Source organism: Lactuca sativa, chromosome 7 (assembly GCF_002870075.4).
Source record: "Lactuca sativa cultivar Salinas chromosome 7, Lsat_Salinas_v11, whole genome shotgun sequence".
NCBI lineage: Eukaryota > Viridiplantae > Streptophyta > Magnoliopsida > Asterales > Asteraceae > Lactuca > Lactuca sativa.
The window spans coordinates 172,511,162-172,537,674 of NC_056629.2; the positions used below are offsets into that span (position 1 = coordinate 172,511,162).

The window sequence follows — 26,513 nt, forward strand, 5'->3', positions numbered from 1 at the left end:
TATTAATGTTTATTTGAATGGTGTCTTTTATTTCAATGCATTACCTTGCAATGGGATTTATGAATCTGTGGTGGTTGTTGATAATTTAGGAAATAATGTTTTAAATATTGATTCATCTACTAGTCTAGACAAAGCATGCTTGTGGCATTGTCGCCTTGGCCATGTCAATAAGAAACGCATATCCCAACTCCAAAAAGATGGAGTGTTGGAGTCATTCGACCTTAGTGACGATGACACGTGTGAATCTTGTTTACTTGGGAAGATAACCAAGTCACCCTATACTGGCACTTGTGAAAGGGGTGAGGGTCTATTGGATCTCATGCACACCGATGTGTGTGGGCCCTTTAGATCCACCACAAGGGATGCTTGCCACTTCTACGTGACTTTTATAGACGATTATAGCAGATATGGATATATCTACTTAATCAAGCAAAAGTCGGAAACCTTTGAAAATTTAAAGAGTTTAAGAATGAAGTGGAGAATCAGCTGGGTAGGGAAATCAAGATGCTTTGGTCAGACCGAGGAGGAGAGTACCTAAGTCTTGATTTTCACAACTATCTAAAGGAATGCGGAATTGTTTCGCAATTGACGCCTCCGAGGACGCCACAATTGAATGGTGTGGCTGAGAGACGTAATCGTACCTTGTTGGACATGGTTCATTCTATGATCAGTCGGACTTCGTTACCAATAGCTTTCTGGGGGAATGCCTTAGAGACTGCCGCCCATATCCTTAAATTAGTTCCCACCAAGAAGGTTACCAAGACTCCTCACGAGATGTGAACAGGAAAGCCTCCCTCGTTGGCACATATTAAGGTTTGGGGTTGCGAGGCTTTCGTGAGACGAGAGACTAACGACAAGCTCGAACCTCATAGTGAGAAGTGTTATTTCATCGGCTATCCGCATAAGTCTTTTGGCTCTCTTTTGTATAGACCGAGTGACAACGTTGTCTTCGTTGCTAGAAGAGGAGTTTTCCGAGAAAGGGAATTGATAAGACAAGAAGACAGTGGGAGGCAAATTGAACTTGAAGAGATTCAAGATCAAAGCGATGAAGGAACCTCTAACACTGGCACTCAACCTGAGGAGGAAACTCTCGTTGAACCTGTTGACAAGTCCTTACCTCTTTGACGTTCCACTAGGGCTAGTGTTCCACCCCAGTTGTATGCATGTCATATTACTACTGAAGGGGATACATTTATTAGTGATAGTACACTAGTAAATTTGGACGAACCTAGCAGCTACAACGAAGCCATGGCAGGCCTGGAGTCTGCGAAATGGAAAGAGGCGATGGACAGCGAGATTCAGTCCATGTACGACAACCAAGTTTGGAATTTGGTTGATCATGTATCGGGTCGTAAGACAATCGGGTGCAAGAGGATCTTCAAGAAGACGGACATGGATGGGAAAGTGCATACTTATAAGGCGCAATTGGTTGCGAAGGGCTTTACTCAAACTCCCAGAGTTGACTATGATGAGACCTTCTCACCAGTTGCGAAGATAAAGTCTATTAGGGTAATGCTTGCGATAGTTGCGTTTCATGATTATGAAATATGGCAGATGGACGTGAAAACCGCTTTCCTTAATGGAAAGTTGGCTGAGGATGTTTATATGAATCAACCGGAGGGTTTTGTCAATGCGAAGCATCCAAATAGAGTATGCAAGCTTGAGAAATCCATTTATGGATTAAAAAAAGCGTCTTGCAGATGGAATCTTTGTTTTGACGAGAAAGTTAAAGAGTTTGGCCTTCTGGGAAGAAAAGATGAATCTTGTGTGTATGTCAAAGCCAGTGTGAGTATAGTGAGCTTCCTCATATTGTATGTCGACGACATACTACTCATAGGAAACGATGTCCCAACCTTGTAGGAGGTCAAGTCCTGGCTTGGGAAATGTTTCGCTATAAAGGACCTCGGAGAGGCTGCTTATATTCTAGGAATAAGGATAGTAAGAAACAGGGAAAAGAGACTGATAGGACTCAGTCAGGATACATACTTGGACATGGTACTAAAGTGATTTAGTATGGAAAATTCCAAGAAAGGGGAGTTGTCGATCCAAAGCAATACCAAGCTGAGTAACACTCAGAGCCCGAGTACAGAGGCAGAGATAGCTGATATGAGCCTAGCACCTTCTGCTTCCACAGTAGGCTCTATCATGTACGCTATGACTTGTACTCGCCCTGATGTAGCCTTCGCTTTGAGCATGGTCAACAGATATCAGGGGAACCCAGGTAGAGCTCATTGGGTTGCGGTAAAGAATATTCTTATGTACCTACGAAGGACCAAGGAATGGTTTCTAGTCCTCGGTGGAAGTCATGACTTGAGGATACAAGGGCACAATGACGCTAGTTTTCAGACGGATCGGGATAATTTCCGATCGCATTCGGGCTGGGTCTTTACCCTAAATGGAGGAGCAGTGACTTGGAAAAGTTCCAAGTAGGAGACCGTAGCTGATTCAACGTGTGAATCAGAGTACATTGTGGCGAGCGAAGCATCAAAGGAGGCTATATGGTTGAAGAACTTCATTGGAGACTTTGGAGTTATGCCATCCATAAAGGAGCCGATGGAAATTTTATGTGATAATGAAGGAGCAGTTGCCTTGACCAAGGAACCGAGAGATCATGGTAGATCTCGACATATCGATAGAAAATACCATTTTATCAGACATCGGGTAGAAGAGGGACTCCTCGTTGTGAAGAGGGTATCATCACAAGAAAACCCTGCAGATCCCCTTATGAAGGGACTGAGTAGGGTCATACACTTGCAGCACGCTAGGAGCATTGGGCTAAAGGATGATATAAGTTTGGATTAGATAGGAAACGTGTAATAGATATTTTGCACTTGACATTTGATGAATAAATAAAATTTTGTTATTTATGAGTAAAGCTACTATCTTGTGTTGGTTATTTATCTATTGTTTCAATTTTGCATGTTTTGACTTCCTGGATGATAGGATTATTCAAACAGTCCATAGTCGGTCATATTTTAGAAGTAGATATGAATGAAGACTGTCATCAATTGTTTGTAGATTGTCTAAAAGGTTTTGGGCATAGCAAAGGTTTGATGTAAAGTTCATGAGTGCTTATGAATATGATTTAAGCATTGGAATAAACCCGCGTTTGCTGGTATCACTTCGTGGTGTTTTACCTTAAGTGATCGCAAAGCGATAATATCATATAGTCTTAAAACTTAGAGATATGGTTGTTGTTTGCTGGTTGGTTGTGCATTGCTGATGTGTAAACGCATCAATAACTTGATGTTATAAAACACGTTATTGTGCACGATTCAATTAGTGAATAATAGATGCATATGAGTCGAAGTTGATATGTTCCTTTTATTTTATGAGAATAAAAGTGATATCTTGGCCACTTGATGATTTGGTTTGACTTATGTTCTGGGCCCGGTCAGAATGAAGTTGTGTTCAACTAAATTCTATGTCAAACGAATCGGAAATCGAGGAACAAATGCTGGACAATAATCATTGTCAGCATAATATCCAGAACAAAGGATTATACGATCCCTTATATGAAGGACAAGTTCATCAGAGTTGACAATAATCATTGGAATAATGTCTAAGCCCGTAACTATATTTGGTATGTATTTGACCCGGTTGTGCATGGTCCTTTTGGGTTGCCTTCTCCAAAGCAACTTGACAAGGTAATTTAAGGAGAAAGAAAGAATATTATGGTTTATTAATATATTATAAGAATAATATATTAAAGGATAAATCATATTTATTTAATTAGTATTAGTCATAAATTAATTAGGAATTAATTTGGTGACTAAAAGAGATTAATTAAATAAAGGGGTATAAATTGTCAAATGTATGATAGTTGAGTTTTGGGTTAAGGAAACCTAATGGACTTAAGGGGGAACGAAATTATAATGGGGGTCCATCATATTTTCGTCCAAGGCCTTATTCCAGAAGGTTCCTTGGGCTGCTTGGTGGCTAAGCTGTCCATTATGGTTTAGACTGAAACCCTAGTAGCCTACAAGTATAAATAAGACCCGTAGGCTATGGAAATCGGCTACACTTAATTCTAAGAGAACCCTACAAGTGTAAATAAGACCCGTAGGCTATGGAAATCGGCTACACTTCATATTGCCTTCTTGCTTGTAGGGTTTGCGAACCATTAGAGGAGTTACAATTGTGACTCTAAGCTCAAGATAAAGAAGATTACAAAGATTTAAGCTACTTAAAAGAGGTAAACCACTTAGATTTGTTTTCTTTATGATAATTTCGAATTATATATGAAAGATGTAGGTTTTTAAGTCTTGGAATCAAAGCACGTACAATAGAGAAACCTAGATCCAAGCATTAGGGTTTGTATGAGTACATAGGATTGTTTCTTATTCATAAAACCCATCAAAAACCGGCATGGTGCCGAATGTCGTAAAAAGTGAGTTTGATAAACTACTTTTTAGCCTTAGCAATCTAAACGAATGTCGTAGTGCTCGTTAAACCAAGAGTATGTATAAAAAGAACGCCCAAATTTGACTTCGTATGAGGAAGTTATGATTTTTCGAAGTTTCAGCTTGGCAGTAGACAACTAAAAACTCGAATTTTAGATCGAGAGATTTTTAGCCAACACGACCTAAACGAGAATCGAAGGTCTCGTCAATAGTAGCACAACAGTAAAAAGTCTGACTAAAACGGACGTCGGATGAAGAAGTTATGAATTTTTAACGAATTTCCTGTCCCGGTCTGTTAAAAATAATAATATAAAAATTAAAATCAAAATCAGCCGACGAAGTCTAAACGAAAGTTGTAGAGCATAGTTTTACCTACGTGTGCATATGAAGAACGTCACAAATGGAGCTCGTATGCGAATGTTATGGATTTTAGAAGTTTTGGCGCAAAAATCGAGAAAAATCCCCAAAACCGAGAAATCTCGCATACGTGGACTTCGGCCATGTGTCCTCACCTCGCATCCGACGCATGTCTTGCTAATTCATCCGATCCGGAGAGCTTATCTGAAGTGGTCCAATGAAGCTACAACGCGTGCCCCTTCCCTCGTGCATCCGAGCTTCGCATGGTGCCACAGAGCCCCTACTTCGGACTAGACCTCGGTCCAATCAGGAGCTGCCAGCGAGCCCCTCGCATGCGCAGCCCACGTACGAGCCACCTGCCCCCTTCGGATCTGCTGCCGTGTGGCTTCTTTCCAGCCGTCCGATCATAGGTCTCGCCCCTATAAATAGGAGGGTGCGAGACCTCTCGGGTATATTTTGGAAACTTGTCACTTTTAGCCCTAAACCCATATTTCTTTCATCTTAACATCCCCCAAAGCCCCGATATCAATTATAACCCCCGGAATACGCCACGAAGTGCCTGAGAAGCCCGAGAAATTTATCTTTTCGGTTTCAAAGCCCAACCTTTGCAGAGCTCGGTTTCTCAATAAAACTCTTGGTTTTATTAGAAACGATCGTTTTAAGCAACGAATTGCTGCCCGATTTACATCAAATCATGTGAGTGTGTAGTCACTTTCATCTTACACCTAGATATGAAGTATTTTCTATAAAATACGTCCTATGTGTAATTATATTAAGTGTTCATTTGAGGTGACTGTTGAACATGTGTTTTATACAAGTTTTAAATTGTATATGTATTTTATCTACAAATATGTTGGGTAGAACATGGGTAGACGAAATAGTTGATGTGTGTTAAAATGGTGAGAGGCATCGATGTTGTTGTTGTTGTTGTTGTAGTCATCTAGCAGTCCAGTGGCACACTAGCAAGTTCGCAACTTGTAGGTGTTGATGAACTAAATGTTCATTGGCGTACTCCAATCCCCCTCATGGTTGCCTTTAGGACATGTATGGTTGAGGAGTCCCCTTAGCAGTAGTGTCCATCCCGATGATATTCCTTAGGCTAGGTCCCTTGTGATAGGTGTTTAGAGACGTAATGTAAGGACAACGGGAATGGGTAATCAGGTTTATTGTTGATTGGTGAACTTAATAAGATTATTATTATTGTGGGTTGAAAACCCTATATGCTCACCAGGCTCCCAAGCCTAACCCACTCAGCTTTTTATGATTACAGGTAGTGGACCCCGAGCATAGTCAGAGGATGATGAGAGATTTTTGGATTATAGGCTAGTAGTTGTAAATAACTGTTGTAAGGCTTATAATGTCTTGTTTATGCTTTTGATCTGTATCGGAACATGACATCCCGAGGTTTTGATATGAAACGAAACTATACATTTCTTAAAGAAAGGTTTTAATAAACTTTTATCAAGTTTTGTTTTCGGGACCAATTCCGCAACATCTTTTAAAAAGATTTGTCTGATTTTATTTTAAAAAGCATAAATTAAATCGGTCTTTTTTGGCCGAGAAATTAAGGGATGTCACACCAGCCTCCGTTGAAAAGAAGACGAGCCAATCCGTGGCCAGGAGTGCTTATTAGTAAATAGGCTCGGCCAACACGGCCAACAACAACATCAGCTGCTACACCAATTACACCAGCCCAAGTTGATTCTCAAAAAGGTCCAAGTGTTATTAGATCTTCTTATGAAGATGGGAGTTCTTCAGCTTCCGGGGGCTCTCTTCCATGACCTGCGCATGATTCTACCTCTAAGAAGTTTGCCATGTTGTTGGCACAACAAGGTTCAGTCCCTTCTCCCCATGCTAAAGGTATATCTATTGGGGAAGGCAGTTCAGGGGGAGCAGACCCATTTGTGTCTAAGCTCAAAAAAGAAGTTGGTATAGTTAATCAGAAAATCCTTGAAAAGACATTTTGATTGGAAAACTCGACATTCGAGCTTTTGATCTTCAAGAAGAAAATCGATTAAAGTCACAACAGATTTCTGATCTGCAGACTCATCTTGAAGCATTGACCTCATGTTATTTTGACTTAAAGAACACACTTATAGAGGAATTTGGCGACAAATTCAAATCCTCTATCGAAGGATTTCATGCAACCGAGGTTTCTCCCAATGCCCCTTCCTAGTCATTTCAGCAAGATTAGCTTGTAGATCCACCACCAGTCAGAACTACACATATTGTTGATCATTTCGAAAAGAATCCTACTCAAGCCAACCCTCGAGTTACACTCAAAAGAGCTCAAATATTGTCTAATCCTAAAAAGAAAGCACAATGGTTCTTCATGAAGAATTCCGAAGAAAATCTTTGTGTAGACTAGCCCAAATTAACAATGATTGATCTCGAGAAAAGGCGGTTCGGTGACAAGTATGGCAACCGATCAGGAATCAGAATGTGGGGGTCTCACGACAAACTAAAGTTATGGGTGGTGAAAAGACGAATTGGTAATCCAGAGTACTACAAAGATAAGAATGACTTTTGTTCTTGGACGAAAGTCGATCTCACTAAACTCTCTGAAGCTCCATTTCTTAACCCATCCAAGGATCCTCAGGCAACTGCTTTCAAGCTGCTCTTAGAGAATCAAGTCAAAAGACAGTTTGCTGGGATGAAAACTGTGAATTCATTTGTGAGGAAAGAGAAGAACGTGCTCGATGACAGAACCAATCAGCCAATGAAGGTAATGATGTGTCCTCCAACTAAACAGACGAAAGAGATTCCCATTATTCAATACTATCAAGATGGATCTTTGGATAATATGGAATTTTAGGCATTCGATGAGGCCACAGCCACTACAGTGATCAAGTTTCCACATGGTGTTCACCATCTTGTTGACGTGAAGGATCTCCTAAGGTTCAGGGAACGGGACATACACACCTTGGCTCGCCATCCAATTGTCTGCAAATCTGAGCTTCTGGAGCCATCTACCAAGCAGTTTACAAGCATTGTCTCTACAATTATTGAAAAGAAAATGTGGCTTGGGGCAATGGGAAAGTTGGACATGTTGCTGATCGAAAAAGACTAAGTTCATGTTAGCCTCAAACCAAAGGGGAGACTGTTAGGTCACAATTAGATGGTTTGGGCTAGGCATTTATCGTGTATAGCTCTTGATTAGGGTTTGGTCATGTGTTTAGGTGTTTGCGGCTGTTTATTCATGGTCGTGAACATGTTCACGGTCGTGAACTCGTTTGCAGTTATTCGTGTACTATATGTAGTGTCAAAATGTGTCAATTGATTACTTTCTTCTTTTACTCCATTCTTGTTCTTAATTGGTTGATCTAAGCTTGATTCATTGTTTGATTACTGGTTTGTTCCAGATTTAGGACTTACAATTAATTTGAAACACTCTTTTTTATAAAAGCGAGCTCATTACACTTTTACATATATGTCAAAATACTCGGCTTTTATAAACATTATACAACGATATTCATTATGCCTAGTGACTTAATCACAATTAACTTAGGGTTGAGAGTTATTCACAAACTTTTTAGTTAAGGGATTTTTAGTGAGAAGTTTTGTTATTCATTAGCCGAGTTTAAATACTTAGCCTACCCACACTACTGTAATCGTTATTCTTTAGAGCGAGACACATATGTATAGATCTATAAGGGGTTGACATCCCCACCTGCGGTTGCTAGCTACAACCCTAGACCGATCAATCGAAGTGGGTGATAAGTGTCTACAATTTTTACTACAACATCCAACGAAGCATTGTAGGGGGTACACTCAAGTCACATAGCTCGGTTAAAGGACTCGCTAAATACATTAACAAGGATCTCTCTCTCTCTCTCTCCCTCTCTCTCTCTTACACACTACAACCATGGGCTTGGTTGCTTTCAAAACTATTTCCAAGTATGGGATTACTTATGTAACATAACAGTTTTGTTTTCAAGGATATTCAAAAGTTTATTATGAACACAGTTTAACGTACAGATTTACTTATACGAAAGATACATTTTGGCTTTCAAGGCTTTATTACAAACACAGTTTAAAGTATGGATTTACATATACCAAAATACATTTTGGAATTTTAAGGACTTATTGCAAACACCGTTTTAGCTATTATGTACAAAGATAATACTTTTTAGACTTATTAAAAGTATTACTGCTTTTAGCAGAAAACCTGTAACACTCACCAACCTTGTGTTGACCCTTCATAACTACATGTATTCTCAGGAAACTACTTAACAGACATTCAAGAAGGATTGGATCATAGGTAACGTAGTTTACTTATTATTGTATTAAATCCCTATCTGCTAAGGCAATTCATGTATTATTATTATTTGTAAAAACCTTGTATTCAAATATCAAGATGGAACATATTTACTATTTTTTTATTGTTGTACTTGTGTTATATATTCAGTTTACCTATGATCCATGAACATAGTCGCACAACCCGACATATTCCGCCGCCTCGGTCGGGGGTGTGACATATTGGTATCATAGCTAAATTCGCTATAAAGAATTCATATCCATTAAATAGGAATACAATTATAACAACTAGTTTCTAATAAAAGTATTATTAATATATATTACACTACTTCTTGACTACTCAGTTTACAGAGAATCTGGTTTGAAGGGCCCTCGTCTGTAATTGGTAGTCTTGGAGTACAAAACAAAATTTAATAATACTACAAACCCACCAGCAATAATATATAAGAGTTATACATACTCTGACCCATGAAGAGAACACTTAATAAAATTCTAACATGCCTCCAACTAATAATGCCAACTCAACCTTTAGGTCAAACGTCTTAATTAAGGTTAGTACCATACATAAGACATACCATATATAAACCTATAATGTACACCTATGTTATTTATGCCGGAACAGTGAATGACCAACCTTGAACAAGGAGTTTGACAGTACTAAGCAATTGATCAAATGAATGAACAATGTATCTGTGTGGGTACCATGACCATAAAAATCGAAAAGAACCAGGTTGGGAGTACAAAAAAGGAAGCCCCATGGCAAGTCAAAAGGGAACTCCAAGCACCAAAAACCCAATCCAAAACCTATGGTTGTTTACACTGTAATCATAAACACTCTTACTCTATCAAAACCATACTCTAGGACTTTACCCCACTGTACCAAGTGCAATTTTCACCATGTTGGAAATTGCATGGTCTGCAACATCTATAACTTAAAAAGTCACACCTCAAAGTTTTACGGAAAGGCCCTGAATAACCATGTATTTCACGTCAACCTAATAACTACGGCCTTTGGAAGTTTTGAAGTGATCATCGCAATGGATTGGTTATCACTTCATCAAACAGAGATATTGTGTTACGAAAAAGTCGCCCGACTATCTTTACGAAACAATGAAACCCTTATGATTTACAGAGGCTAATAAAAAAAGAATCTAAGAATAATCTCTTGAATGAAGGCAAGAAGGTGGTTGCATAAGAGACGCATCGTTTTCTTCGCCCACATGGTGGATATGCAAGACAGGGGTAGCGAAATAAAAGACATACGATAAGTGTGCGACTACCCGGATGTGTTTTTAGAGGATTTACCTAGAGTACCTCCAGTCAGACAAGTCGAATTTGGAGTTAACCTAATCTTGGGTGCAACACCAATTACCATATCTCCTTATCGTCGGGCTCCTTCGGAAACACAAGAACTATCCAGTGAACTCCAAGAATTTATTGACAACGGCTTTATCTGGCTAAGATTCTCTCCATGAGGATCCCTAATATTGTTATCAAAAAGAAGGATGGATCGTTTAGGTTGTTCATCGACTATCGAGAGTGGAGCAAACTCGCCATCAAGAACTAATATCCACTTTCCGAGGATCGATGACCTGTTTGGACAACTACAAGGGTCTCATTACTACTTAAGGACAAATCTAAGATCCGACTACCACCAACTCAGAGTGTAAGAAACATACATTCCAAAGACGACATTCAGGACTCGGTACAATCACTTCTCCAAGATAGCCGAGCCTTTCATTACTCTAACCAAAAAGGACAAAAGGTTTTATTTGGGAGACAGACAAGAGTTTGCCTTCTAGAAATTGAACAATTGTTGTGCACTGCACCAATTTTGTCTCATCCAGAAGGAACAAAAGACTTTGTAGTATTCTGTAACGCCTATCGCCAAAGGTTAGGATGCGTACTGATCCAAAGGAATAATGTAATTGCATATCCATCCAGACAACTCAAGCCAAATAAAACCAACTACATTACCCACTAATTAGAGTTAAGAGCTATAGTGTTTTCCTTAAAGATTTGGAGACACTACCTCTCCTGAACAAAGTGTGTTGTGTTCACCGTCCATACAATCCTCCAAAACATTTTCGACCAGAAGGAGCTCACTATGAGACAACAAAAAGTGTGTCGAATTGATAAATGATTATGAATGCGCATATTCATGGTAAATCAAATGTCGTAGTAGACACTTTAAGCAGAAAAGAAAAAGCAAACCCACTTTGTGTAAAGGCTCTAACCCAAACCATCCACTCTAATCTCACCACCCAAATTCGTGATGCTTAACTAGAAGCACTCAAACCCGAGAGTATCGGATAAGAAAACCTATGAGGTATGAACAAACAGTCCGAACTCAATGAAGACGGAACACGATGTTTCTTGAACCTAATTTGGACCCCAAAGTTTGGTGAAGTCAGGATTCTAGTTCTAAACGAATCTCATAAATTGAGATATTCAATATGTCTCGGAACAGATAAGATGTATCTCAATCTCAAGAAGCTTTATTGGTAACCCAACATTAATGTAGAGATTGCCACCTATAACAGGAACTGCTTGACTTGCTCCAAAGTCAATGTAGAGCACCAAAAGTCATAAGTAGTACTACAATAACCGTCAATCCCAGAATAGAAAAGAGAAAGAATAACCATGAACTTCATAAAAAAGTTTCCAAGAACATAAGACGATTATGACACCCTTTGGGTTATGGTTGAATATTTAATCAAGTCCCCTTATTTCCTAGCCATCAGAGAAACCGACAAGATGTAGAAACTCACCAGGACCTATCTCAAAGAAGTACTCAGACTTCACGGTGTGCCAGTATCTATTATCTTGGACCGATATAACATACTCACTTCCAGATTTCAGCAATCATTACAAGGGTTCCTAGAAACCAATCTCGACGTGAGTACTGCATATCATCCTCAAACGGACGAACGATTCAAACTTTGAAGGACAACCTCCGCTTGTGGGATGGACTTCAGTAATGCATGAGATACTCACTCACCACTATTTGAGTTTTCATATAACAACATTTAACACACTAGCATAAAGGCACTGCCATTCGAGGCCTTGTCCAACGTAGATCTTGTTCTTTAATACGTTGGACAGAAGTTGGAGATACCCAAATAGCAAAAGAAAAAAAACCAGGTTGAGATTCTCTACTCACTAGCCATGAGATTATTCATGAAACAACGTAGAAGATCGTTCAAGTAAATGAAGATTAATTGCCACACGTAGTCGACAGAAAAGCCATGCTGACTTAACACGCCAATCCTTAGTATTCAAAGTAAGAGACCATGTCCTACTAAAGGTCGCATTATAGAAAATATCATTAGATTTAGGAAAACGAGGTAATTAAACCCCCGTTATATCGGACCTTGTGAAATCCTAGGAAAGATTGGTCCGATGGATTACAAACTCAATTCACCTCAAGAACTAAATAACGTTCATGACACCTCCCATGTATGTAATTTCAAATGTATCACTCTAATGAGAACCTTGTCTTTCCTCTCAATGAGATCCAGGTCAACACTAAACTTCACTTGGTAAAGGAACCAGGGGAGATCGTGGATCAAGAAAACAAAAGCCTCAGAACAAATTTGTATTCCTATAGCAAACGTCCAATGGAAATCTTGTAGAGAGTCGAAGTTTACTTGGGAACGTGAGGACCAAATGAAACAAAAATATCCGCAATTTTTTTAACGGTGCATCCCCCACTAATGGACGAAACGATAATGGAACAAAACGATAATGGGTTGAAATGATAATGGAATAAAATATTCTAGAACATATTAATTTCGAGATAAAATTCCATTAACGGGGATGTAATTTGACATCCCAGAATTTATGTCAAAGAGTGTGAACGGTCAAGTTCACAATAAATATTTTGGTAATTTGACTTATTTAGTTTTAGTGTCTCTAATGTAAAACAAATGAGTTATTTCAACTATTATAAGATACCAGACGATATGTTACTTCCAAATATATAATATGACAAATAAGTGAAATAGCTCAAACTGCAACCTTAGGAATACGACTGAAAAACTAAAATTTTGCATTACATAATTATGAGAAATACAAACACTCTAGTCTCGTTGTACGTATTTCCTTGATTCGTAAAATATAAATAACGTCCAAAATGGAGTTTGTATGCAAAATATACGACCGTGTTAAAAATCCAAAACCGATATAATACTGATTTTCTTAAAATCGCTAAAATCGTTTCTATCCGTTGAGAGACTTGCACACCTCAGATAGATATTCCGAAAGCATTTTTGGAATCACGCTATGGCCTAGTATTTAATTACATATTTGAAATATTTTTCATAAAAATATTGGTAAAAGATAAAAAAAAATCAGATGTTTTTAGTATAATTAAACGCAAAATTTAACTGTTATTTCATGGAGACCAGGATAATAGAATTCAGTTCCGTCTGTATTTTTGGAATCATCACGACCCACACATTAAGCAAATACTTTTAGAAATTTTATATGAATCGAGAAAAGGGCACGAGAATCAAGGTAGACATCATATTAAATAAATATATATAAAATGTATGGTAGTTATTATTGTGAAAAATGTTTATAAGTTGTATAATGACAACACCACTATATATGTATGTATATTTTTGTATATATGTATGTATATTTTTGGTGTCGTATGCGACTTCAAAAGATAAAGATTGAAATTATTCGTGTAATCAAAATGCCTATATGCTATATAATTAAAATTTTATAACAATAATAAATATATATATATATATATATATATATATATATATATATATATATATATATATATATATATATATATATATATATATATATATATATATTTTTATAAATCTATGTCATTTTTCAAATACCAATTGCTACATATATGAGAATTTGAACACTTATATTATACACAATAATATGGATGAGAGAAAAACATACATTGAAATTAATTACATATAATGCGTACTTGCACCCATGCTACAATAGTATTTTATACTATTAAAAATCAAATTGAAGATTTCATATACAATTCCAAAAAGTTAAATGTACACAAAATTACGATTTTACAACACATACACAAATACATCTATTTAATCTACCAAATACAAATAATAAATAAATAAATAAAGACATAAATAACGACAGCCAAATTATTCTAAGCTATATTTTGTACAATTGATTGAGTGTTGCCTTTCTAAGTTATATTTTGTACAACTAATTGAGTGTTTGCTTTCCCTTTCTAAATTGAACCGTGCACTCCTTCTTCACTGTTAGAACATTCAAACACAACCGTAAAATTTACATAAACAATGATATTTCTATACAAGTATGGTATTGTGTACTGATAATCATCGATCCAATCTCAAAAATGGACTAAGAACATCAAACCCATTTCCCCTATTGGTGTCTATCAAAAAACTCAAAATCAAAACAACCTTGAATATCTTTTGTTAGTGTTCTTTATTCTTCTTTGATTTTTAGCCAGGAACCAAAACCAAACACCCTAGATATCCTTGTGTTGATCTATCTTCTTTCCCTGCAATCAAAGGCAAAACCCAAACACAAATTTCATCCATCGATTTATGCCAAACAATCAAACCCAAACACAAACTCAATTCTATCCATTTTCTGTCAAAAATTAAATCCCAAACACCCACTTAGATTCTGTTCATTACTGTGAAGCAATCAAAAAAAAAAAAAAAAAACGACGAAGACCGAAGGAGTTGCAGAAGTAGCCCCATCCATTACCTAAAATCGCTGGAGACCAACGCCTCCTCACCATCTGTTCCATCGATTGGACCATTATCCCTTCGAGTTCACCTCATAGGTAGTTTTCCTTGCATTCCCCGTTCACCCTTAGACCGAGCAACGACGCCAACACCCCGCCTTCGTCACTGCTGCTGCTGGCGATACCTGACCCTTCGCTGCTTCTCCCCTTCGGCCGTCGAACCCCGGAGACAATAATCCATCTCGCGATTGATCACTGAAAACACGCCTGCTTCAGTGCTACTTCTGCTTGAGACTCCCGGACTTCACGCCTCGCAGCGGGACAAGAAGAGGGAAGCTACGTTGCTTCGGCCTCACCAATCCCGGAGACGACGACCTCCCTCGTCTTTCGATTGGAGAATGTCGCCTGTTCATGACCGCTTCTTGTTTTCCTTCGATCGGCTGTTCTTTTTTTCTTGACTTGAAGAAAACGGAGATCCCTTTTTTCCCTATTTCGATTGAATTAGCCTAATCCAGCAGATTAGTCCCACATTTTTATCAAATAGTAAAACAAAAAACCCCTCTGTTGTGTTAATATTACAATCAACCCTAACAATCATTTGACTTTGATAAAGTAACATAATAACCCTTCATTTGACAAATACCTTACAAGATCAACCCAGTCCTAAACCATTGAAACCATTTATCCAAAACAACCCCTCCCCTGAATTATTTTAACCAAATCAGACCTATTTAAGTTAATTAAATTACCAAATAACCCCTAATAGTTTATATTTGTTACGAAATGGTCCCGAGAGTATTTCAAAGTTCAAGAATTATGGATTTACGGTTTCTCACGTCAAGCTTCTCAAAGAAACCGAATTCGAACGATTGGAACTCACGCAACGAATGTAAGTGCTTAAGACCCATTTTAAATATTTTAATTATTTCGATGGGGGAAAGGGGGGATACATGTGCCTAATTATTTTGTTTATACAAACCAATTACCTTTTTATGCGAAAATACAATAGAAATAGTTTATAAAAATATTATTATTTAACAATTTACAATCTTGTTACGAATAAACTAATATAAATTTTTCGTATACGTATTATGGTTATTTTATTGTGAAATAACAATTTCACACAACAAATGCTACATGATACAAAATTACATGATTTTTATGTGACATTGCATATTATAACAAGTACGTCATGAAACTTTGTAGTATTTCAAGGATTCAAGCTATTATTAAACATGTTTATTTATATATTTAAATACGCCATGTTTATACATGTACATATGTTCATTAATTTGAAACACTCATTTTTATAAAAGCAAGGTCATTACACTTTTACATATATGTCAAACATACTCGGCTTTTATAAGCATTATACAACGATATTCATTATGCCTGGTGACTTAATCACAATTAAGTTAGGGCTGAGAGTTATTCACAAACTTTTTAGTTAAGGGACTTTTAGTGAGAAGTTTTGTTATTCATTAACTGAGTTTAAATACATCGAAGCGAGATACATATGTATAGATCAATATGGGGTTGACATCCCCACCTGCAGTTGCTAGCTACAACTCTCGATCGATCAATCGAAGCGGGTGATAAGTGTCTGCAATTTTTACTACAACGTCCAATGAAGCATTGTAAGGGGGTACACTCAAGTCATATAGCTTGGTTATAGGACTCACTAAAAACATTAACTAGAATATCATTGTGTCTCACTATAACCATGGGCTTGGTTGCTTTCAAAACTATTTTTAAGTATGGAATTACTTATGTAACATAACAATTTGGTTTTCAAGGATATTTAAAGGTTTATTACGAACACAGTTTAAAGTATGGATTTACTTATACAAAAGATACATTTTTGCTTTAAAGGATTTATTACAAACATAGTGTAAAGTATGGATTTACTTATACAAAAATACATTTTGGGCTTTTTAAGACTCATTGCAAACACTTTTTTAGCTATTGTCATACGTACAAAGATAATACTTTTTAGACTTATTAAAAGTATTACTGCTTTTAGCAAAAAACCTGTAACACTCACCAACCTTGTGTTGACCCTCAAAACTACATGTATTCACAGGAAATTACTAAACAGACATTCAAGACATATTAGATTATAGGTGACCTAGTTTACTTGATGTTGTATTATATGCCTATCTATTAGGGCAATTCGTGTATTATTATTTGTAAAAACCTTGTATTCAAATATCAAGATCGAACATAATTGCTATTTTGTTTATATTTGTTCTTGTGCTATATATTCGGTTTACTGGTGATCCATGAACTTAGTCGCACAGCCCGATGCATTTCGTCGTCTCGGTCGAGGGTGTGACAAAACATTTCCATATTCCCATATTGTAGCACCCAAAGTTTTGAAGGCCAAGAAAGGGAAAGAAAACCCTAAGTTTAGGGGTCGACTCGGTGAGTCCAAGGAGGGACTCGGCGAGTCCGAGCGGGATCCGAGTCGAGGAGTAAGTGACCGACTCGGCGAGTCTGGTCTGTGCGAGGAAAACCCTAAATTCGGGACTTGGAGCCTTTATAAACGGCTTAACCTCCTTCCTAGGGTCCTTTTACTGCCTCTTGCACCCAGAGCATCGAACCCCAAACCCCATTGTTGCCCATTCAAGCTCCCAAGCCATATTGAGTGATTTAAAGGAAGAAGAAGAAGGGGAAATCATTGAGGCTTCAAGAAGTGGTCTTGGATCTGAAGATTTGGGAAACATTTCTGAGTATCTGAAGGTAATAAGTTGTTTCTCTCTTTTAGACCTTCTATGGTTGTGAGATTTGGGGCTTTTAAGCCATGGTTTGCCACCCAAGTGAGCTAGAAGTCGGATCTGGAGTTGCTACTTCAGATCCAAGTGTGTTATGAGCTGGGGAAGCATAAAGTATCAGCCCTTGAGTCGATTTTGGAGCCCCTTTGGCCTTAAACCCTAGTTTATGGTGGATTGTGCCTAGATCTCCTTCTCTACACGTAAAGTTTGCAACTTTACGTGGGGGATAGGCTTGGGAAGGGTAGATCTACAGTTTGGAGTCCATGCATGACTACAAAGTCCTCTGCATGTAAGCCGATCCGAATGGAATCGGCGAGTCCTTCGAGTGGACTCGGCGAGTAGCATGAAGATAAGGAGGAACTCGACGAGTGGGATGAACAGCTCGTCGAGTCGGATGAAGATGGGTATGAACTCGGCGAGTTGGATGAACAACTCGGCGAGTTGGATGAAGATTGCCTTATGCTCGGCGAGTCTGTTCTTAGACTCGGCGAGTCAGGTCGCGTAGTCCCAAACCCTTCGAGTTAAGACTCGAGTCAACGAGTTGAGCAAGGACTCAGTGAGTTGGTCAGGACAGGATTCGGGAATCTGTAGACTCGGCGAGTCTGGGGCTGACTCGGCGAGTCAAGTCGCAATTGGAAGGACTTTGAGTTTAAGAACTTGGCGAGTCAGTAAGTGGACTCGGCGAGTAGGGTTGACCTGGAAGGTTGACTTTGACCAGGACTTTGACTTTGACAAGAGTTGGCTTAGTTGACCTTTGAAGGTCAGTTAGACTAAGTGTTATGTTGATATTGGTAGCTTGGGGAGCTAGTGGAGCAGCAGTCCGGAGTCAGTGGTCAGGTAGCGGTCAAAGGAATTAGCAGCAGCAGTTCAGTAGTATCAGGTGTGTTTCCCTGTGTATGAATGGGTCTATAGCCACAATGCCGGCCCATGTAGTTATGAGTAGAAGACCCAGGGGTTAGCCCTAGGCCCAGTATGCTAGTATGATATTCGGGACGAGGTCCAATGATAGAGGGCGGGTGCCCAAGGAATGGTTTAAATGATAGTTTATACTTGTTGTACGTGTGATACTTGTATGTGCCTGGTAGGGAGGTGAGTGTGGGCGAGGTCCCGTATCTCACCAATAGTAGAGTGTGGATGGTGTTCCACATCTCAGTAGCAGCAAAGCAGGGGCGAGGCCCAAGTTAGGGAAGGAGTGAGGGTGGGTTGGGCCCGTACCTCACTATCATCGGGAGTATGGACGGGGTTCCATGACTCATCAGTAGCAGGACAAGGGCGGGGCCCAAAGATAGGCGAGGCCTTAGAACAAGAAGCCGTTAGTATGTGTTTAGCTTATGTGATGTTATGTGATATGTGTATGTGCTATTATATGTTAGTGGGCGGGGCCCTGTGACAGGCAAGGCCTAAGTGAAACAGATCTGTATCGAAGCGGAGCTCGAAGTTAGGCGGGGCCTGGGACGGCGAGGCCGTTGTAGCGGGCGAGGCCCGAGGTAGGGGGCGAGGCCCAGGATAGCGGGCGTGGCCCAGTATGTGCAGTGTGTGGTTATGCATGGTATGTGGTAGGGTGGGGAACTCACTAAGCTTCATGCTTACGGTTTTCAGTTTTGTTTTCAGGTACTTCCGGTAGCGGAGGGAAGAGCTCGGGGTGATCGCATGGCATACACCATAGTTTAGACAGCCTGGGAATGTTTACTCTGATAATGAATATGTATTTTGGAAACTAATACTTTGTTAATGTTTTGAAATGATGAATTTGCTTAACGTAATGTTTTATTAAAAGAAATTTTTAGTCTTGAATTTTGGGACGTTACAAGTTGGTATCAAAGCCTTGGTTTGAGGGATTCGGGCATACTCTCGGGTGTGCTTGAACTCAAACTGAGGGGTCAGATAAAAAGTTTCCAAAAATGAAAAGACAGTTTTGTAAAAAGAATTTTTGAGAACGAAAAACAGTTGTAGAAAAGCAAAAAGAATTCAGAAAGAAATTTTTTTTGAAAAGAGAAAAAGGGGTGTGGTGCATGCAATCAGCCGAGCTCAAGTAAGTACCCCAAAATACCCATACAAGTTTATGTTATGATTATCAGTTAATAGAACAGTATGCTAGATAAGGACTAAGGATCTAGGAATAATGCCTTATGTGCCTATTATATGTGTTTGAGCTGCATGATAGTGCTGATTAGACAGTAGTAGGATAGCTTGTTTAGGTTATGCCTGAGTTTATGAGCTTGTGTTGCATGTTAGTTCAGATTCTTGCTGTTTGGATATGATTGCTTGAGTATGTTGTGGTTAGATTTTTCCCTTGTCCGAATGCTGCTCGCTTTGTGCATTGTGGGATTTTGAGTGATGGGAGTTAGCCATTAGGTGGATACGTCACGTCACATGTGATCAGGGTTGAATAATCTCAGAGTGCTGGATTTGGCCCTATTGCGCAACTCTTGTTTGAGTCCAACCGTTGTAGGGACGAGTCTTTTACTTGAAGGATTATCTGAGCCTCGTCACATGTGATGGTATCCAGGTGATGGCTAATTGGCATCACAAGGAGACCTTCAACAGCTGAGGACTGTTTGAGTTGATTCAGAGGTTTCCCTAGGGTAAGCCTAGGATGAGATAGTGCTGGGAGCAGTGGTAGTGGATAAGGGACCTGGTGGAGTCAAAGAAATTCCTGAGGAAAGTACGGATAGATGTGGAAGGTAGTATGGGCCTGTACTACTGAAAGCAGAGGATCTGTACTTGATTCGGGAAGGGCCAAGACAAGACCGGGAACCTAGTAGGGGGTGTGTTCGGTCTCGCAGCAGTGATGAGTTTTCTGATAGTGGTTGTGTTATATGTTTCAGCATGGTGACGTTGCGAGAGAGACCAGCGGGTGGATCAGGCGCCAGAGAGGGATCAGGCTCGGGTTTAGGGGCCGAGCAGCTCGAGGAGCGGATGAGAGAGTTGATATCAGCTGAGGTTACACGTAATATTCTAGCTCAGACTCCTGTGATCTTTGGCATGGTCAAGGAGGGTATACTGGAGATCTTGGATGAGAGGCTGGGAGCCTTCCGTACCGAGATGATGACTTTGTTGGGAGCGCGTACCTTGACATTTCGAGAGTTCAGGGCTTGCGGGGCACCAGATTATCATGGGACTAGGGACCCCATTGCTAGCAGCAGATGGTTGGCTGATGTTGCCAACGCTTTTCGTACGAGCAAGTGTCCCGAGGGGGACAAGGTTAGGCTCGCCTCCTGTCTTCTGAAGGACAGAGCGAGGGATTGGTGGGAGGAGATTGGTCATGCTTTGGGGGATGATGTCGCGTTGGACGCGATGACTTGGAGCGATTTCTCGGCCAGGTTCAGGGCGGAGTTTTCACCGATTATTGAAGTGCAGCAGCTGGCACGAGAGTTTCAGGATTTGACGCAGACTACTGAGACTGTGGCGGAGATCACCGCCAGGTTCAGGGAGAGGGCTCTTCTTGTGCCGTAGTATGTCGCAGATGAGGAGATGAAGAAGGCTCGGTACCATGAGATGTTGAGGGATGACATCAGGGAGTTCGTGAGCAGATCCAGCTATAAGACGCTGGAAGATATGATTTCTCGGGCTAGAGAAAGGGAAATTGATTTGGAGCAAATCCGGAAGAGGAAGCCGGATGAGGTTCAGGTAGCTGCGGGTTCGGGCAAAAGGCCCAAGGGATCGGATTCGAGATCGAGGGATCATCAGTACCGCAGTCGGTGCGGAAAGTGTGGCAGGGCGCTCGGGGGCGCGTGCAGGAGTGGTAGCGGTGGTGAGTCTGGCTATTTCAAGTGCGGTCGGACTGGCCATTTCAGCAGGGATTGTACTGTTACTGCCGTGCAGGGATCAGACTTGATATGTTTCCACTGCAACCAGCGGGGCCACAAGAAGGCCTAGTGTCCCAGTTTGTTTTCGGCAGGATGGGTGATGGCACCCGCCCCTGCAACTTTGAGGATCACGGATGGCCGTCAAGGCCGGGTAGAGGCACCTGTGGCAGGGAGCAGGGCTTTTCAGATGATGACCTTGGAGACGCGAGCAACGCCGGACGTTGCAGGTATGCAATTTCCCATTTTCAGTTCTTTTATTTGTGCATGATTTTATTGTTATGGTTCTGCATCATTATCGGTAAAGGTATTTTATTTTGATTGGTTGATTGTGATCGAGTTATATGCCATCTGCATACCTTGGATATTTGTATGGTAGTTAGGGGATGTGCTCTATTGAAGAAGGTTTCGAAGGATGCAGTAACTATAGCATGCTTGGGAGAGATTTGGTACGTCTCGCTAAGTTCGGAGTGGTACAGCGATTGTGATGGATTGGCTAAATCCCTAGCTATGGCGGGCTTGGGTTCCTCAGTAGATGGGTTATGGGGTGGTAGCAAAGATCGGGATCTCTTTTGAGTATTGAGCAGCAAGGGGTAAGCAGGATCGTAGTGGGGGAGAATCCTCCGGGTGTGCCCAGAGAGGAGCACATAGACCCAGAATGAGTACGTAACCTCCGAGAAGGAAGAGAAGTAGTTCAGCGTTTCATAGATTGAGGATTTCAGGGTTGGGAGTTTGAGAAACTCCCCATCAGCTAGTGTGTGTGATGGTAATGGTTGGTTATGGTTGAGAATTCAGGTTGTGGATCGCCCGTAGGGCTCGGGGGAGTCGGAATGAGGATCTTGAGAGCTAATGGCACATGGGTGCCTTCGTTCTAGTAGTCAGCAATGGATGGTGATGTAAGACTACGGGTAAGCCGTAGCATTCCTTAGTAGTTTTGTTAGCTGAGTTGGGGCGAGGCCCTTATCTCCTAGTGATCAGATAGGGATCAAGAATGGGTAGTGGACGAGAATGATATGGAGTTTGCCTGTATAGCCCTAGAGAGGTGAGACCTTGGGAGAGGCCGCTCCAGGATATAGTTGGGTGAGACCCGTGGGCGAGGCCCGTATGAGATTAGCAGTGTAAATGAGACCAGGGAGCAGGGTTGCTCGGTAGTATGGTTGGGTGAGACCCGTGGGCGAGGCCCGAGCAAGAGTGATTAGACTAGTGGGAATAGAAGGATAGATGCGGGTGGGACCCGTGGGCGAGGCCTGTGAGTTTTAGCAGCACAGGTGGGACCTGGTAGGGACCTTAGTGTCAAGTTAGGGGATCGAAAATCCCAGGTTTGTAGTGCCTGAATGGCAGAGTAGATTGAGCATTTAGGTGATCGAAGTTCTTTGGAAGTCGCTGGGAGCGACTAGTGGTGGTGTTGGGACTAGATACCGGTGGGAGTCGGTAATCCAGTCATTGATAGGTTGGTAGGGACCAGGGTGGTCTCAGTTCATCAGGAACTCAGATGAGGAATAGCAGAATTGCCAGTCAGTGGCAGTGCGAGTATGCAGCGTATGGTGGAATTCAGTTAGCTGATCGTGTGGTGCTCAACACCAAATTGTAGTAGAAAGAAATGCCCAGTGGATATTGGCGATAATGACCCGTACTGGAAGTAGCGGGACTAATAGAATTGGTGAAGACAGGGTCTGCGCAGTTGCAGAGGAAATAGTTGGTTATGGAGCATTGTCTTGGGGAGGCAAGGAAATCGCGCAAAGAAGGAAGTGGAGAACCCCTATGGGTTCAGTGCAGTACTCGGTGAGTACCAGAAGGATTGTCGGTTGAGTAAGTTCTGTTTCTAAGTTGTTCAGGGTCAGCTTTGACCCGAGGTTTAACCGCGAGGTTTATGTTAGTCAGAATGACCAGGTGGAAGACCAACGTAGATAGGCGGCTGGTGTTGGGATAAATGGTGGGTATTGGAGGCGGATCGCAGGCGGTGGGCCATGGTAAACTTCGAGGACGAAGTTTAATTTAAGTGGGGGAGAGTTGTAGCACCCAAAGTTTTGAAGGCCAAGAAAGGGAAAGAAAACCCTAAGTGTAGGGGTCGACTCGGCGAGTCCAAGGAGGGACTCGGCGAGTCCGAGCGGGATCCGAGTCGAGGAGTAAGTGACCAACTCGGCGAGCCGGCCAAGGTGACTCGGCGAGTCTAGTCTGTGCGAGGAAAACCCTAAATTCGGGACTTGGAGCCTTTATAAACGCCTTAACCTCCTTCCTAGGGTCCCTTTACTGCCTCTTGCACCCAGAGCATCGAACCCCAAACCCCATTGTTGCCCATTCAAGCTCCCAAGCCATATTGAGTGATTTGAAGGAAGAAGAAGAAGGGGAAATCATTGAGGCTTCAAGAAGTGGTCTTGGATCTGAAGATTTGGGAAACATTTCTGAGTATCTGAAGGTAATAAGTTGTTTCTCTCTTTTAGACCTTCTATGGTTGTGAGATTTGGGGCTTTTAAGCCATGGTTTGCCACCCAAGTGAGCTAGAAGCCGGATCTGGAGTTGCTACTTCAGATCCAAGTGTGTTATGAGCTGGGGAAGCATAAAGTATCAGCCCTTGAGTCGATTTTGGAGCCCCTTTGGCCTTAAACCCTAGTTTATGGTGGATTGTGCCTAGATCTCCTTCTCTACACGTAAAGTTTGCAACTTTACGTGGGGGATAGGCTTGGGAAGGGTAGATCTACAGTTTGGAGTCCATGCATGACTACAAAGTCCTCTGCATGTAAGCCGATCCGAATGGAATCGGCGAGTCCTTCGAGTGGACTCGGCGAGTAGCATGAAGATAAGGAGGAACTCGACAAGTGGGATGAACAGCTCGTCGAGCCGGATGAAGATGGGCATGAACTCGGCGAGTTGGATGAACAACTCGGCGAGTTGGATGAAGATTGCCTTGTGCTCGGCGAGTCTGTTCTTAGACTCGGCGAGTCAGGTCGCGTAGTCCCAAACCCTTCGAGTTAAGACTCGAGTCAGCGAGTCGAGCAAGGACTCAGTGAGTTGGTCAAGACAGGATTCGGGAATCTGTAGACTCGGCGAGTCAGGGGCTGACTCGACGAGTCAAGTCGCGATTGGAAGGACTTTGAGTTTAAGAACTCGGTGAGTCAGTAAGTGGACTCGGTGAGTAGGGTTGACCTGGAAGGTTGACTTTGACCAGGACTTTGACTTTGACAAGAGTTGACTTAGTTGACCTTCGAAGGTCAGTTAGACTAAGTGTTATGTTAATATTGGTAGCTCGGGGAGCTAGTGGAGCAGCAGTCCGGAGTCAGTGGTCAGGTAGCGGTCAAAGGAATTAGCAGCAGCAGTTCAGCAGTATCAGGTGAGTTTCCATGTGTATGAATGGGTCTACGGCCACAATGTCGGCCCATGTAGTTATGAGTAGAAGACCTAGGGGTTAGCCCTAGGCCCAGTATGCTAGTATGATATTCGGGACGAGGTCCAATGATAGAGGGCGGGTGCCCAAGGAATGGTTTAAATGATAGTTTATACTTGTTGTCTGTGTGATATTTGTGTGTGCCTGGTAGGGAGGTGAGTGTGGGCGAGGTCCCGTATCTCACCAATAGTAGAGTGTGGATGGTGTTCCACATCTCAGTAGCAGCAAAGCAGGGGCGAGGCCCAAGTTAGGGAAGGAGTGAGGGTGGGTTGGGCCCGTACCTCACTATCATCGGGAGTATGGACGGGGTTCCATGACTCATCAGTAGCAGGACAAGGGCGGGGCCCAGAGATAGGCGAGGCCTTAGAAAAAGAAGTCGTTAGTATGTGTTTAGCTTATGTGATGTTATGTGATATGTGTATGTGCTATTATATGTTAGTGTTCGGGGCCCTGTGACAGGCGAGGCCTAAGTGAAACAGATTTGTATCCGAGCGGGGCTCGAAGCCAGGCGGGGCCTGGGACGGCGAGGCCGTTGTAGCGGGCGAGGCCCGAGGTAGGGGGCGAGGCCCAGGATAGCGGGCGTGGCCCGGTATGTGCAGTATGTGATTATGCATGGGATGTGGTAGGGTGGGGAACTCACTAAGCTTCATGCTTACGGTTTTCAGTTTTGTTTTCAGGTACTTCCGGTAGCGGAGGGAAGAGCTCGGAGTGATCGCATGGCACACACCATAGTTTAGACAGCCTGGTAATGTTTACTCTGATAACGAATATGTATTTTGGAAACTAATACTTTGTTTATGTTTTGAAATGATGAATTTGCTTAACGTAATGTTTTATTAAAAGAAATTTTTAGTCTTGAATTTTGGGACGTTACACATATGACCATCAATTTTGAGCAAGAATCATCCAAATAAAAAACATGTCAATATGGTTATTTCAAATTAATACTATACTTCCAACTGCCCATAAGTAACCGAGCCTTTGGTAAATGTCACACCCCAAAACCAAGAACGGCGGAAACGTTCTGGGGCGGAGGACGTCATGTACAGTATCACAACACAGTAAATGTAAATAAGCAAACAACATCATCCATTGCATTAAATATATAATTTTAATACAAGCGTGTTCTGTACAGTTTTAGACACCAAAAATATAATGTCAAGCAAAATAATATGATGAGTCTTGAATGCGCTCCATCTTCTCAAAAGCTGGCATCGGTACCTGTCTACTGATGACCTGAGAATACAAGTTATTTTGAAAGAGTTTATCAGCATTAAGCTGGTGAGTTCATAAGTATTTTAGTGTCGATGTTTGTTATCAAAACGTTTGAAAGTGTCTCAAATGTAAGTTTGTAAAATGTATGTAAGTGTTTGAAAAAGTTTAAATCTCTTAGAAAAACCTATATTTTCTATTAAAGTAGCCTTCTACCAAGGCTTAACGGGTTTGTATGCTCGTTGTTGTAAAAGTGTGTAATTTCCCAAGTGTAACTATCATTTAACAAAATATAGTTTGTACATTAAAGTTTGAGTGAAATAATCACTAAAAATATGTAATGGGTAAATCTTTGTAGTACTGTAGTGTTGTATTATAGGAACTATTGCGGTACTAACTACCTTAAACCGGATTTTATATTAAGGCATTATGTGATAAATTCCACCATACTATCGACTAGTAACAACGACATAATGAATGGTCGTAATAACGAAATGACGTTTGGCACCCTCAGACCTGCAGGTCCCACTTTAGCTAGCAGCGAGGTGTAGGATTTTCAATCCAGTATAGATCTATACGCAAACTCACGCTCTCCCTCCA

General features: G+C 41.1%; 2 long non-coding RNA genes across 2 annotated transcripts; one reads left to right on the top strand and one right to left on the bottom strand.

Annotated features, from left to right (window-relative positions):
- Positions 1–14,009: 14,009 nt before the first annotated feature.
- On the bottom strand, positions 14,010–15,243 carry LOC111902822 (uncharacterized). Its single transcript, XR_002853968.3, has 2 exons — positions 14,760–15,243; positions 14,010–14,547 (listed from the first exon to the last, which is right to left on the bottom strand). It is a non-coding gene; the product is annotated as an uncharacterized LOC111902822 (long non-coding RNA).
- Positions 15,244–15,255: 12 nt separating this feature from the next.
- LOC128127067 (uncharacterized) lies at positions 15,256–25,907 on the top strand. The gene is made up of 3 exons (XR_008225117.1): positions 15,256–15,628; positions 20,342–21,549; positions 25,379–25,907. It is a non-coding gene; the product is annotated as an uncharacterized LOC128127067 (long non-coding RNA).
- Positions 25,908–26,513: the final 606 nt, after the last annotated feature.